Source organism: Chelmon rostratus, chromosome 19, assembly GCF_017976325.1.
Source record: "Chelmon rostratus isolate fCheRos1 chromosome 19, fCheRos1.pri, whole genome shotgun sequence".
Classification (NCBI taxonomy): Eukaryota; Metazoa; Chordata; class Actinopteri; order Chaetodontiformes; family Chaetodontidae; genus Chelmon; species Chelmon rostratus.
Window position 1 is genome coordinate 16,698,807 of NC_055676.1, and position 16,145 is coordinate 16,714,951.

Sequence of the window (16,145 nt, forward strand, 5' to 3'; positions counted from 1 at the left end):
TTGTATAAAATTGGCAATTTGTAGCAGTCAGCAGGACGTTAGCAGCACTGGCATATCCTTCCTCTGGTATCGACTGTTGATGTCTGATCGTGTATTTTGAATTTCTAGCCTGTGATCACAAATTCAAACCAGTTAAGAGACAACTTAGAGCCTGTGCCAAAGCAATTTCACACAGGACCATCAAGCCCAAACCAACATGTATTTACTGTGCCATGTTTGGATGTAACAGCTGCAATTGATTTGGTACCGACTCTCTAGTTAAGCAGACATCCGAACATACTGTACTGCACTCAGTTTCCTCTTGTGAATATATGGAAAGATGTGAAGTATTCTGCAGACAAGCACAACCAAATGCAGCTCTGTGTCACATACATACACTGAAACAGAGTCACACACACAAGCCTCTGTCTCTCTCCTGCAAACACATTCAGACACAAATGGATTGCACTATAACAAAAGGCCGGGTCTGTTACACTGATGAGACAACTTTATTAAGAAAAAAGCTTAAGAAACTCAAGATTGAAAGAAAAAGACACAGAGAGGAGGTATTAATTATCTTGAATGGGCTAATGCATGTTACTGATACAGCAGACCATTAATCTCCAGCGTTGGCCTTGCTGATGCTGAATTGTGCTGGTGTGTGTGCATGCATGTGTGTGTGCTCTGCAGTTGTGGCTGGTCCTTGGTATTTGGATCCTGGGCGTTCTGTTACATCCGCCCTTGTGGGTACAACAATGCCTCAGGCAAGCCAATGATCATGCTGCATGAGGCAGGGTCCTCCCAGCAGTATCAACCCTGGCATGATCTTCTGTCGGATGCTTTCAGTTTTCTGTTTTACCTGCTAGTTTAGCAGCCAAGGGCCTCTGATTGGATGGCTGCAGGGTCCAGCATTGAGAGCCACTACTGTTAAACAAATGATGATGGCGTGATCGAATGTAATTAAACTGTTATAACCCAATGCACATGTTTCCTAACATCTTTCTGTTTATGCTGCCAATATATTAAAATAGCTACATTTGTTATGTCATAAGTCATAAAAACAGTGTGTAGCTCCTATAAAATTAGCTGCATTGATTCTATTCGTATTAATATTGGATTTTATTAGATCAATTATTAGATGGAACCACTAGTGAAGGTGGCATTGCAGCCATATTTCCGGCAGTTTGTTGACACTCCTTAGGCAGAGTGAAGGCTATCGATGGTGTCAGAAATTCTTAATTTCTTCGTCTTTAAATCTGACATGAGCAGTTTTACAGTCTGTCAATTACAGTCTGTACATGAATGCAGCATCATTAGAGGCCAAAAGGTAAAAAAAAAAAAAAATCACCAGGCAAAGGTGAACATGCTTGTATTTAGACACCGGACATTTAGACGTATTGAACACAGGTGTAACTGAAAACATTACCAGTGGCTGGATTCCATTTATGTGTGCCAGAGACAGGTGCCGGTGTCATAAATGACATAAATGATGGCTCCATTGCATCTAAGTGTTCCAGTAAGACATACCACAGAGTCAGGATGCACAATAACAGGAATATGATACCTGGTATATGATATTATAAATGTCTATTATGCATGCTGGCTCGCCGGTACACTTTAATAGAACGGAGCTAATTTTAATATTATGAGTTACACCTGTGATATATCTATGACGATTGCAGTGTTTGCAGTAAAAAGTAAAAGTTTATTGGTGATGAGCGTCTGTCTGCGTGGATAAAAAGTTAAAAGTACACAAGGACAATTAACCTCTTTCTCCTTCCTTTGATGATCACACATTTCATCACAAATATTACACCCTATTACATGAAACCTTGTATGCCTTCTCTACAGACACATAATGAAGCCCTATGCCTGATTAACCATATTAGATCAACCACAGCAGGACAGAAGCACCTGACCCTACAATAAAATGCAAAACATCCATATAAATATTTTACTATATGCTAGCCAACAAAGCGGGGATCAGCAGAAACACCATGACGTCAGACAAAAATAAATCAATATGACCACGTTTTTTAGCTTCGGCACAGCAGGTGTATGAGCACATTCAAAGCTTTTTAGTGGTGAGGTTGAAGACATACATGCTATGATTAAAGGACAGGATGTGAGATATTTCCCATGTGTCACGAAAGTCCATTTCATTACTTGACTTGCAGCCAGGGGACATGTCACGCCAATATATACTGAAAATGTCCCTTGACTGAAAGGCGTGTTTGACTAGAAATTGATTTCACAGAAACATTAGTAGTGAAATACATCAAATATGAAAAATAAATCTTTTTTACACAGATTTGTCAAAAAAGTAACATCTTGTCTTAGATTAAAAATAAATATATGTTATGTAATAAATATGTGTTTCAACAGTGTTAGAGCAGCAAGTGTTTGAAATAGACCATATTCAGACGGCGGCCACATTTCACTCAGAAGCTCAAAGGGATAATGTCGTACTGCTCTGTTCCAGGTTGCGAGTCATATAAAGAAACAGAATCTGACAAATCAATTTCATTTGACCACTTCCTGATTGATCAGCAACTGAAAAGACAATGAATAGTGAAAATACGGAGGGATATCGGGCCAAATCTCAAGGTAGAACAATATATTTGATTACCTGTAAGCAACTGTTAGACAACAGCTAACGTTAGCATACAACTTCCTAGCTAATATTACCATTTGATACACGACACGATAGGAAAGGCGTGAATTAATTTTGAAATATATATACTTATGCCCGGGTGGCAAGTATGTACAAGCGCACACACACACACACAGGTCAGAATAGCATTAATTTACAATTCTCATATGTAATTTAATTGCAGTATCTTACTTTTTCTCACATTCCTATGTTTTTTTCACCATACAAGTTTTTTCACTGAAAAGAAACCTCCAACATCAGGCTACATACACAAAAAACCAATGCACATTCAAAAGTACTTGGTTCAAACTAAGGTCCCGCCTCTCACTGGGCAGACAACCAATCAAACTTTACAATAAGGGGGTGGCACATGGGGTGGCCAATCAGATTTCAAGTCCCCCTTCTGCACACGCCCTGGTTAAGAAGTAATTCATGCCTTTCCAATCACATCATGCAGCACTACCAAACGTTACATTAGCTAGGAAGTGGCTGAAAGCTAATGTTAGCTGTTGTAGCTAAATGGTGATCAAATATGTTGTTTTACCTTGAGATATGACCCGATGTCCCTCAGTCTTTTCAGATGCTGATCAATCAGGAAACGATGAAATGATGCCGCTTTGTCAGATTCCATACATTTATGCGGGTTACAACCTGGAACACAGCAGCATGACATTATGCTTTCTGATAACAGCGGTTTAGCCTCCCACCCTGAGTGTGACATCACAGGAAAATGGCTGCCGTGTGAATATGATCAATAATGAGGTGCATCCATGAGCAGCCATTAAATCCCACTAGCATTCACTCTGCGCTCAGTACAAATCTTACCGAGTGTTTCTGAGTATAGCCCATGATATAATACATACGATACATACAGGGAGACTTGTCAGGATTTAGTGCCATATAGGATTTAAGTAAAAGACAATGTTTATGTGTGCATTAAATGGATTAATTGACTGCTATAGCACTAGAGAGCACTGATGAGACACAATGTGCCTGCCTACATGTCCACTCCACACCAGTGTTATTGTTTCCTGTCGAATCCATCTTTGCTTCCTCCCCTCTCACCACTCGCCTTCCCTCTGTCATTCAGCTTTACACACACTTTTTTAATGCCACAGACGTTCTCCACGTACGTCTTCATTCTCCCCTTCATCCTCAACAATGATGAGAGCCTGCGTTCTCCCTTTCCTGCCTCCCTTTTGTCCCTCCCTCGCTCCCACCATTCCTGCTCCCAGGCTCCCAGTCTCGCTGCAACCGTCTCCCCTCCCCCTCCCTCAGAGCTCCATTGTGAGTGTTTGGTTCAGCAGCCTCAGCCTCTCCTGCAGTATGCAGCCTTGCCTTGCCTTTACTGTGCAGCCTGAGCCAAACGCAGTACAGCCTCCCATTTGGGCTCAGGGGAGGGGAAGGGAAGCACTTCAAACTGCAGATCCAGCCAGGAAAACAAGACAGCGCAGACTCCCGAGCTCATCTACAGGCTGCGAGAATCTGAATGCTCGTTGACATCTATTGATTTGTTTCTTTACAGCTGAAATACACTTATCCTCTCTGTCTCTGCTCTCATCTGTTGTCTCACTCACATCCCTTGATTCATTTTAAGTAAACAACAAACATGTTAGCCGAAGAACCGCTTGCACAGCAATTTTCTGATAAGGCGCATGGTAGCAACATATACCGCTTTGGCAGGTGCACGGGCACATCCATCTGATTTACAGCTTTTTAAACAGAGCCTGAAATCACATATTCAGCAGAGGAAGAGGCCAAGACTGGAAGACTCCATTGAAACCACGCAGCCTTTTGTAAACCAGCCTCCTGAATACTCATTTATAACACATAAGATGGTGAAAACATATCTTTTGACATGATCACAGAGCTATTCTGATGCCATGGTTACAGTGGACAATGCTTTCTAAAATAGACCACTGCTGCAAAAGTATGCCTATTCTCTCAATAGATTGTACCACACCTTGTGCTTGATGCATTAACATTTCATATGCCCCGATCATAAGTGCATCCAACAAACAAATTGGATTATGGATTTTTTTTTTCTTCTGCTGCTGTGCATTTAGCTTCAGCAGCGATTAGTAACACCAATGTTTAATGTGAACAAACTGAGAGAAAATTTCTGATACAAGGCAGAATTGTATTTAGTCTTGAGTGAATGACCCCTCTAAAATCCTTTTGATGGCCTCTGTGTTGCTACATGTCTGACCCTTAGTGACTCTTAATTCTCTTCACAGATGTGCTGCACGGAGATTGGGCCTGAATCTAACACAGCTTAAAGTCTTGCACTCAGCTGTCTGCAAAAAGCAAATAAAAGCTGCATATTTGTCAGATCAAATCCAATTATGTAACTGTGCATCTCGCTCTACAGGCACATTTTTTCTGTTTGTCTGTAGTGGTAAGCAATACTGCAGCCTGGGGGGATCGTGCAGCAACAGTTTAATTTCATTTATAAGACTATGGTTTAAAAAATAGAACAAAATAAGGCTGTAGTTTCACTGATTGTGATATGAAAGAGTTTCCCTCATACAGCTTCCAGTTCAAATCTAAATATGGTCCGACAACATAATAAAACAGTTACGATAATTATGTGCAATTTAATATCAGCAGTTCCGACCATAAAAGCCTTGAGAGGCACATTTTGATCAACATCAGGCAGGGTAAATAAAACCCAGTTATGTGAAAACACAATAAACTCATTCCTGCTAATGCAAGCACACCAGCCAATCATACTGATATTGCTCTGGTAGCAGCACACACTTCACAAAAACAATGCAGGGTAACCAATCTCCTCACCCTTACATACATCTATTTTCTCTCATACAACCCCTAGCTAACCCCTAAACCACCTAACTGTTCATCTATCTCCTTTCATCCCTCCCTGTTCAGTTCTGTGCCATGACAAAACTGTTGAATTGAACAAATCTGAGTTCATATTTTGGGAGGGGGGGGTTATTAAGACCACAGGAACCATCCTCAGCCAGGGTCACTGGGTGATGACAGACTACACCAGTGCTCCTCAGTAATCCGTCCTCTTCTGATGACGACTTTGACCTTCCGTAAAATAATAAGAACCACAGCAGAATGGCTGCCAAAAGACTGATGAGGACATTTAAGTAATTGATGGTCAGCAGGAACGGGTTTGGAAGGAGTCCTTCACATTCAGCCTCCATCAATCTTCACACCAGCTATGCTGAACTGGTTTGGTATTCAAATTTATATTATGAAACATTTCCCCATTAAAACATTAAATCAACCAGACCTATGCTGTCTATTTTTCTGTTAGTTGTGTATTTTACAATATGTTTACAAATGTTTCCTACTAGAGGCTGCAGCTGCACAATGACCATCTCAGGATATATCATGGTATTACACAATGAGTATTATTATTGTTATTATTATCAGCTACAATGACCATTAAAGCAATAAAAACAGACAGTTTACCAAATGCTTTATTTTAATTTCACAAATCATTATGTCATAACAGACATGAAACTTTAACTAACTTTAACTACATGTTAGCACTATGGCATCTTACTTAGGTAATAAATGAAAAATAACATCAGCTGTGAGCTTTTAAATAAATGTTCTATGATTAGATTAGCTAGAATTATAAATTAAATTATAATATGGCAGAATTCAATGCCATAGATAAGCAAATGTGCATGGTATGATACATAATATTCCTACTATGGTATAAAGTGAAACCGGTATACTGCTGCAACCCTAAACATTTAAACACAGAGAAATTTTGTTTGAGGTAATGGTGCGTTTAATTTGGTCGCCTGTCAGTGGCGTCATATCCCCTTTAACCCGCGAGCTGCTGTTAACTTCCTGTAAAACACATGAAACAGCAGACGATACGGCAGAGAGCGAGGAAGGAATTCAGTGAACATGACTGAAGGTAAGGTGAATAAAACTTGAATACATTACCTCGTCCGTGAACATCAGCAATCGTTGTTGTTTAACAATGAAAACAACTCCCATGATCCCACGCCACTTCACAACATCATCAAGCTACGTCTTTTCTTGCTGTTTTGAATGAGAGATGCCATCGCGGCAGAAATTAAATACATTTTTTGTCTGGAAACATAGGTGGCCTTATATCTCGATGATAGTTAATTCATACCACAAATCCTGTAGACTATTCCTTTTGATTGTGTTTAACAAATTCATTGATTTCCAACACATGTAATTCCTATCATTCTCTCATGAAATCCACGTTTCTATGTTCCTTCCTATTTGAGTTTTGGACTATTAGTTGGATAAAACAAGACATTTCGTAATATGTTACAGGCCAAACAAATAATCAAATAAAAATAACCAGCAGATTAATTGATAATGAAAACAATCATTAGTTCCTCACTTGGCTGATTAATCTTGCCTGCAATCCCACCATTATCTCATCTAAATACATTGCTTCATTTTGTTACATAACAAAGGATTAGTATACTGATGCTCCCAAGTCTGCAAAACAAAATGGAATTAAAATGCAAGCATCGTGTACTGCAAGATAACGTTAGCCTGCTGTTGGCTGTTTCCATTGATGATTTTCCATTGGATAAACAAGCTGCCTACCCAAAAATCAATATCAGTGAATATCATTTTGTGCAGACCTGCAGTGGCTACTACCTCAAAAAATACAGATGAAGCTACTTTAGCAATTCAGCAGACATACACGGAAGAACCATTCAAGGCACATGATTTACCACGAGCCGATGATGAAGAAGAGGAAGAGGAGAGGCAACCTATTTATCTATTCACAGAGAGATGTCACTCCACTTCAGCCACTGCAGAAACACCCATAAAAAGCTTTGTTTAATTGTTAAGCGTGTTCCCTGCAGCACTTTCACAAGCATGGAAGCCTGCTCCTGAATAATTCAGCACCCAAGGTCACAGCGCTAAAACCTCTCTCTCTTTCCTGCCTTGAACACAGAGAGTTTGTTGTGACACCTTTAAACCTACTCCGGCTCCCCCCTGCACGGCACAACACCAGTAATTAGTCTATGACTGTGGGCATGCACCAAACAAGTACGCGGAAGGATGTGAAATTTGGAAACACAAACATAACAAACCCGGTTGTCTGTGTTCACAAACGCCTGAGAGCTCAGTGTGATGCGCTCAGAACACCTTTTGTATACTGCGATCAGCATAACAGGCAATGTGGCTTTACTTTCAGATGAAATGTCTTTCTAATAATCCACGCAGGAGCTTTAGACAAATTACCTTCCTCTGTAACTTCATCTCTTCTAATCCAACGTGTCCTGCACAGAATGTAGCCCACATTAGGGTGAATAACATCCCATCTCCTCTGCATTCTGATGGCTTCGAGTGATGACAAAGCCTCCACAAACACTTAAAGCTCCAGCACCAAAACCACCACCATGGAGAAAAAAGAAAAATACCTGTTACAACACTGGCTATCTGCTTTCCAAGCACTTCTGATGGCTCTGAGGCTGGTCCCATACCCCTGGCGAAGTAGTGGTGGTCTGCATAATGCACAAGGTGCGCAGCTGACTTCTGAGGGGGAGGATGGACAAACTCTGCATGTAGGCCTATACAGTATGTAGCCCATGCAAGCCTTGTGTTTTGAAGAGCATCACTCACCCTTCATCCATTTGCACCACTCCTGTGCTGCTAATCAAAAATGCATTGCGTGCTGCACAACAGCCAAGAGTGTGAGATTAGTCGGAATACGTGGACAGAAATAAATGCCTGATTAAACAGGGCTGATTTTAAAGTCAGAATATTCAATAACGAAGATAAGTAGCCTGGAGAGCAGCCTATTATGTGATGTTGATTCTCGGTGTCCATTTTGCCACAAACTAATGATCAAGCTGTGGTATTTCAGCCTGCTGCAGGATGTTTGAGTGGATGGAGATGGAGAGCGGATGCACAACATTTTGTCAGGTCAAGACTAACGCCATAATAAAATCTCCGCACCGCGCTGCTTGTTCAACATCCGTGAACGCATCAAGATGGGGTTGATTTTTTTTTTTCTGGTCCCTGTCCGTTCCCCGTCGAGGCATCGCTAGTGGACTTCATTAACCTTCCCTTCCAATCAATATTCATCACTCCACCCTGCCAGCAGCTGGGGTCCAAGCATCCACATTAAACAAACCCACCCGGGCCTTACCATTCCGTGCCAGCTGATGACGATCCCAGTCCGGTGACAGTCCTTTTCAAAACATCCCGACGGGAAACATCGCGGTGACCATAGCTCAAGGCTTCATTTAAACGCTCATAAAGAATGGCGAAGAGTCGGGGGGGAAAAAAAGACCCCCCCCCCAAAAAAAAAAAAAAAAAAAAAATGCGATGAGGAAAAGAAAAGAAAAAAAGGCAGAGGTGGACGGAACCGAGGCTTGCTGATGCTGAATCACTCTCCCCCCCAGCTCACCACCTTGCAACCATTGTACTGCAAGATGCTGGCTGTACCATTGTGGACCTACCAGAGCAGAGAGAGAGGGAGGGAAGAGGAAGGGGGTATAGGGAAATATGTTGCCATAGCAACCGAACAGGAGCACGTCTGACGTCAAAGCCAGAGAGAGAGGGAGAGAGAGAGGGAGAGAGAGGGAGGGAGGGAGGGATCACATGGATTCTGCCTCTCTGGATGGGAGGGGCGTGTGGGAGCATCTCTCTGATCCCCTCCTGCACCGTCCCGCCAGTGCGATCATGAGGCTCAGTGAGAAGCTGGAGCCGGATGCTACTGGTTAGGTTTGCCTCACCGAGCTGCCCACATCTCTGATTCAGTTCAGCAAAACAAAACATGTACTGACAACGAGAACACGCACTGATAAGTGGTCTTTGTGTGCAGGATTTCATGGCAAAAGAGCCAAAACACATTTTCCATGTAGGGCCCAGCACATTTCAACACAAGTAAGGAGACAGAAAGAAGGGATGTGAAAATGCTCAGATCATGTTTGCGCAAGTATTTTTACATATGAAGCTTTTTAGTTGTATTTATTTTAAAATGATTCTTGAATCGCACACAAACAGGCCTTTGGAGGCTTTGTCTCCATACTGTAATCTATGAAAAAAAGATAGTGGAAAAAGGAGTTTTGATATTTATAGTAATTTTTCATTGCTATTTATAGAAGGTCTACAATCTAAAATAAACGCCTTATCGATATTATCAGTCTTAGTCCTCTTTGAACCTTCTGTTTTATTTTCTATTAGCACCTGGCGTATTGCTGTGATTCCTCTTCAATTTTTTTTATGTTTTTGGAAACAAATGCCTTGAGTGTAAGCGGCAGTGAAATCCTTGTGGCATCATTCATCCCTTCTGTGAATGTGTTTGGATTAACAGCAGCAGGCACATGCCAATGGTCATCTGTGCAGTATAACATGCTTTTGTCCACGTGTTAGCCTATATACAGAATGCAAATGCCATTTCGAAATGCATTTTTAAAGCTGAAATGGCAATTTTAAAGCAACATTAAGTGAGTTTTTGTTGGCTACCTTTTAGCTTTGTTTTGGTCTCCACCGCCTTACGAAGACATGTGTGTGGGTGTTTAGCTCCCTGAATGTTAGCTAAATGCTCCCAGATTGGCTCAAATCTGCAGTAATGTACTCAGACATAAGCACTGACTAAGCATAAAAGGGTGTTCAAAAAGCACCCAACCGCCTGTCAGGGGTTCACACAGGTATGTCATGCTGTGCCATAGGGGTTAAAGCAAGGACAGATGTTCCTCAGGCTAGCACCAGCACAATGATCAGCTCAGTCAGACATAACCAAAGACCATAAGGAGAACGACCTGAAGAAGCCAGTGTCCTGTAACATTAAACGGCTACGTCTTGCCAGAACCACAGAACTATCAACCCCAGACTGAGCTGATCAGTGTTAACACTCAGCTTCTCCACAGGGCAGCCGTACAGCGAATCAGAGCCGGAGACTGCTGCCTTGCTCCAGTCCATTCTAGACCCATTCTCCGGTGAGGTAAGCCACTTGAAAAACAGGAAAAACGGTGGCCAGCAAAGTCAGCTCACCTAACGTGCCTCTGCGTTAAATCCAGCAACACTCACCATCTGAGTGGGAGGATGTCTGCTTGAATGAGACACATCCAAAGCAGCCTTTTATAAGCTTGGGCTAGGCTGATCTGGGTGCTTATGTTAGGACGCAAGCCTGAGAAAACACTGAGGATTTACATACATGACCACCAGAGCCATAAACATTAACCTTCCTGTAAGGTGTCATTTACTGGGCTATGCTCTGTAGCTTATAGATGTCTTACTGTTAACTGTACTGATGTTCCATTACTGGCTTTGTTGCATGTATACTATAATGATATGATTATCATTATTATAAGCGTGCATTGATTTTTGATGGCTCCCTGTAACTTTATTGCCAGATGTGGCAGATTTTTGTTTTAACTCTACGCAGGCCAAGGAAGTCATTTCAAAGGCGGTGAAAAAGAGCTCCAGGAAAGTTTTTAATGCTCTCCAGCTGGACCCAAACGCTAAACTCACCAGTCAGCAAACCACATGCCTTCACTCCGCCAGGTGCCCCAAATTTCCATGGCTGTCAGTACAGGCATAGGCAGCTACTCTTTCAAAGCTTCAGTGCAAATCGCCCTTGGGGCTCAGACCAGCACTGATGAGGATGTATTAAGGACAGCACTGACAGAAATAGAAGAAAGAAGAAATCCCAAATTCAGAACGGCTTGCTCACACTTTATGAGACATTGCCTACCCAGACCCCCTTACTCTATCACTCTTCTGATGGGGCCACTTCGCCTCAGGTAGTGTACAAAGATAAAAAGCTTTGAGTAAAAGGAGACAGAGCACTAACAGAACACTCTGGCAGCAGTTTCCAAGTTTCCAGAAGCAGGAAAAAAGCAGGTTATGGTGAACGTCAGGACAGCTCACACACCAAGGAAAAGACCAGTGGAGGAATGTAACTACAAATTTTAGGTACTTAAGTATTTTCATTTTGTGCAACTTTGCACCTTTACTCCACTATGTCTCAGAGGCAGATATTGCCTCATTTGTCTGACAGCTAAAGTTACTTGTTACATTTCAGAGTTCAATTTTTCAGACCCTTCCTGTCCATGTTTCTCCAGATTTGGAGATTTTGAATTTTTCTGAAGGATTAAGTGTTCCGTTATGAGTTGAGAAAATTCTCCTACTTCTTAAGCTAAATAAACTATTTAAAACCCCTCTTGGATTAGCTGGAAAATGCATCGTCACAAAGCTGAAAACAGGCTGTTTTTCTGGACTCAAGATGACTTTTTAGAGCTGTGTGGTTCTCGCATGACAAACAAATGATGATATTATAGAATATGTTGCACTGCTGTAGATTCAACTACCCAACAGCTCAACCTTAAGCATCTACAGCAGTAAAATGCAACATACACATTAATGCAACAGTAATAATTATCCAGGAACATAATAGTAAAACACTGGCAGGAAGCATTTTATTGTAGAATGAGTAGTTTTGCTTTTGATACTTTAAGTAAATTTAGCTGCAATACTTACATACTTTTGCTTAATCAAGGTTCTAAATGCAATATTACTTGTACATATACTTGAGTATTTTCACAGTGTGGTAGTAGTGTTTTTACTTAAGTAAAAGATCTGAATATCTTTTCCAACACTGGTAAAGACCTAAATCTCTCCTCAGCTCACTCAATTTCTTCTTCTCCTCCTTTCCTTGGAAATGCCATGAGTTGAAAATGAGGAGGAGGTTTGCAAATAAAAGTCTCGTCATTCTGTTCCAGTGTCTTTACTGAGGCAAGAACATTTTTCATGTTTGACCCATTCACCCTGTGCAGGAGATTACCAGTCACTATCTGCACTGCACAATCTCAAATAAGTCTTGCTTAAAGCCATCCATGAAGCTATTTCCTGCCTGTAATAATATTTATTCAACATCAGACAGGAGAACTAAATGCCTCATCAGAGTTTTGGTTCAGTACTTAAGGCTACTTAAGAGTATTTGCACTGGGGTTAATGAATATCAGATGATATTAAGAAACAAAAGTTATTGTTCCAGGCCACCGCATGATACGCTTTGTAGTTATATTTCATTTGTTAATGGCTAAGCCACGATCAAATTGAGCAATTAGCTTTAATGAAGTCCAAACTCCTGAAATTAACAAAAGAAAAAGAGCAGTCATAATTAAGACCGTCCTATTTTCTGGTTGTTAACCATTATAGAACAGCATGGACTTCAACAAAACGTTAAGGTTTGTGATTGGCTAAAAGTCAAAAGTAACAGCCACAGCTGTATCACTTGTCTATCAAATGAGATGGGCTGACATGTCGAGGACCTGGCAATGCAAATATACAGTTTCCTATAAATTTTTTTGTAATTCCTTTGGGTTCTGATTTATTTTAGTCATAATTCTGACTTTGCTAGCTTTGCTTGTTAGGGGACTTTACACCTATAATTCCTACAGTATTGGCATAAAAAAAAATCAAAAAGAGATTAAACTGATTTAAGTATTAATCTCTGAACCCAGCACTTTTTATAGCCACAGGTTCCAAGTATTGCATAATGAATCTCCTCTATGTTAGTGAGCTGTTCTGTCACGTCTTCTTAATAAAAAAAATAAATGCTAAAATGCATCTAAAAATATGTCATAATTGGTTCCATATTGCTTCCAAAGGTGTCCGTAATGCAATCAAAAATTGATTTAGGATGAACACGCTGGTGTAAAAGTGGAACCGGTGCTCAGAGACTGGCCTGAATAGTGCCATTGTTGCAAGGATATCAGCTGTCTCCATCTAAAGAGAAAACTGGTGCTAATTAACTAATCTAGTGGTATTTTTCCAGCCCATGGTTGGTGATACTAATCGTGCCTTTTAGCACTGACAGGCACAGCCAGGCAGAGAAAACCCTTTCACCACAGCCAGCATTTATATAAGGCAGCATGTAATTACGAGTAACAGCCACTAGATGGCACAAGACAGAGCGTAAACGGGGCCGCTTTGAAATGCACTATAGGAAGGAAGTACTCAGCAGTGAATTGCTTCCTGACTGCTTAGATTACTCTCAAACCACTTTGATCTTGTGGGAAATATAGGCTAAGCTTGATTTTTATAGAGTTTGTAAAACGTCAACACCTTCACATGATCCCAAGAGGAGGGAGACATCGCATGACACACAAACGAATCCCTTCTAAATATAAGTAGTGATTTTTCAGCTTTTGGGTAATATTAAATTACATAACTACATGCAGCCTTACTTGTGTGCAATTTCAGAGTGAAATACCTTATCTTAAGAGTAACAAATTTGGCCTGATTTGCACCCTGTATCTCAGTTTACACTTTTTGTGCTGGAGATAATTTTCTGAAACATATATTTTTTAACATTAGGAATATTTTGGGAGTTTTTTTTTTTTCTATAAAAACGTTTGAGAGCTATATATAAAATATTTAACAAACCTGGTTCTGCCTCCAGGGTCCAAGCTCACTGTACATTTTACTCCCAGTTGTGTGTGTTACTATAGAAACAGTTAAATGACAGTCCCCCAGCAGAGACAGCCAATGGGCAGCCGCGGTAAGGTGTCTGGTTACTCCCAGTCAGCCCACGCTCTAAAGGAGGGGTTATTCCTATCTCCAGTAGTTATAGTGACTTGGCTGAGCTGGAAGGGAGCTCAATGGTGTGTAGTGGCCATCAAACACGACTTCTGAGCAGTTCCGAAGAAGATATTTGTTTACTTTTTTAAAAAAACTGCGGCAGCTCGGAAAACAATACCCGAAGTGTGGTGGATTTTCACATCTAAACCCTCTATGGAAAGTTAAACCTGTTGCCTGCCTGCCTCGCCGCACAGTCGACCACTATCCAAGATGTTGCTTTGTGGATGGGATGGCCTCTGGTCCCGCTTGTGTGCGCACTCATAGCCTCGTTGGAGTACGAACATTTTCCTCTCAAGTGGTTGTGTAGCTCTCCTCGCCTGGTGAGTTTCTTTCCGAGCAGTTTTAACGTGATGCACACGAACTCGATTGTGCTGTTTGCTAACTTTAGGCTATCAGTTGGCAGCAACTCTCCTCGATATAACAGTAGTGCGAGGCTCAAACGCCGATGCTTCTGATATCTAAACAACGTTGAAACGGCTGTTAGCGAGCTACTCTTATGCTAGTAAACAGTCTATTAAATATTTTGTATGTTTCGACCTGAAAGTATTGCTGTTCACCGTCCAGCACTACTTGCCATTTTGGGAAAGTGGTGAACAAGAAACTCATTTTTTCCTGTCAGTGCAGAGGCATGGGATGGCCTCTGGTCCAGTTTGTGTGCCTCCTCCCAGTAAGAACATTTCCCTCTCAAGTTGTGTAGCTCTTCTCGCCTGCTGAGTTTCGTTTCAAGCCCTTTAAACGTTTTGTAGAAAAAACTTAATTGTGTTGTTTGCTAACTTTAGCCTCACGGTTGGCAGCATCTGTCCACGTTACAGCAGTAGCGCGAGGCTCGAACGCCGTTGCTTCTTCATATGAAAAACGTTGACACTGCTGTTAGCTAGCTGCTTGTATGCTAGTAAACAGTCTATTAAATATTTTGTATGTTTTGACCTGAAAGTATTGCTGTATGTCGTATTAAAATGACTGCACTATTGGTGTCTGACATGGGGCATCTTTGACCACAGCAGTAACTGTATTTTAAAGTTTGGAAGGGAGGAGACAGCACTATAAAAATAAAATGGTGTCTAGCTAGCTAGCTGTTTTTAAGTTGACCCACCAGCACTATTTGTCACTTTGAGAAAATGGTCAACATGAAATTTGTTTTTTTCCTGTCAGTGCAGACTGAAGGATTTATGGGGGTTGTGAGGAGGCAGTTTGTACCCCTCCCCCTTCATTACCATAGAAAAGTAGTAAAGTTAACTCAAAGTCAAAGGTCGTGAGGGTTTTGAATATGTCATTCAAAACTGAAGAGAATGATGGGGAGACTGTGTGACTGAGCAAGATCCAAAGGGTTATGGTGGAGGTGGTGTGAGCATCATCATAGGAAAAATGGGAAAATAGTCAGTGGGTTGGGTTGTGTGTGTGTGTTGGGAGGGGGGGATTGGAGTGAGGTTTTGCAAAACCATGCTCTGCATGTCACGGTACTCATGGAAACCCTGTGATTAACAGAAATGGAGCGGATGAGGTCGAGACCAAAATGAGAAGTGAGGGCTGTTGGTCCAGAGCTGGGCTGATAATCATGGAATAGTCTCTCTCTCTCTCTGGCTGGTCCTGACCCTGGCTGAGCTGGAAAACAAAACACCAACATCCAGTGTAGCTTATTGGTTGGAGGAGCCAGTTCATTATTGGAAGGTGCCAGGCTCAGTGTGTTGTAATCGCCAGTGTCGTGTCCATCAAACACCCTGTGCTGAAGTCATAGTGAGATAATCTGGGAAAGCATGTTGGCAAAGTGACTAAATTTTATGCGGGTTGTGATTAATGAAAACCAACCATTGGGTTTTCCCTTTTATTTAGATGAGTGAGTCACCGCTTCTGCTCCATTCCCGCTACTGTTTTCTTCACAAGCAACTTTCGTAAGACACGGCTGTGAATGCAAACACTAACTCTCTTCTCCTGT

At 41.4% G+C, this 16,145-nt stretch overlaps 1 protein-coding gene across 5 annotated transcripts in view; it reads left to right on the forward strand.

Moving 5' to 3' along the window:
- Window positions 1–14,223: 14,223 nt before the first annotated feature.
- The window catches only part of ptpn13 (protein tyrosine phosphatase non-receptor type 13), a 46,443-nt gene continuing 44,521 nt past the window's right edge, over window positions 14,224–16,145 (forward strand). For all 5 annotated transcript variants that reach the window (XM_041959718.1, XM_041959720.1, XM_041959719.1 and 2 more), the window contains exon 1: window positions 14,224–14,532. The gene's annotated coding sequence lies outside the window, so the exon portion shown is untranslated. The remainder of the gene's footprint in view (window positions 14,533–16,145) is intronic.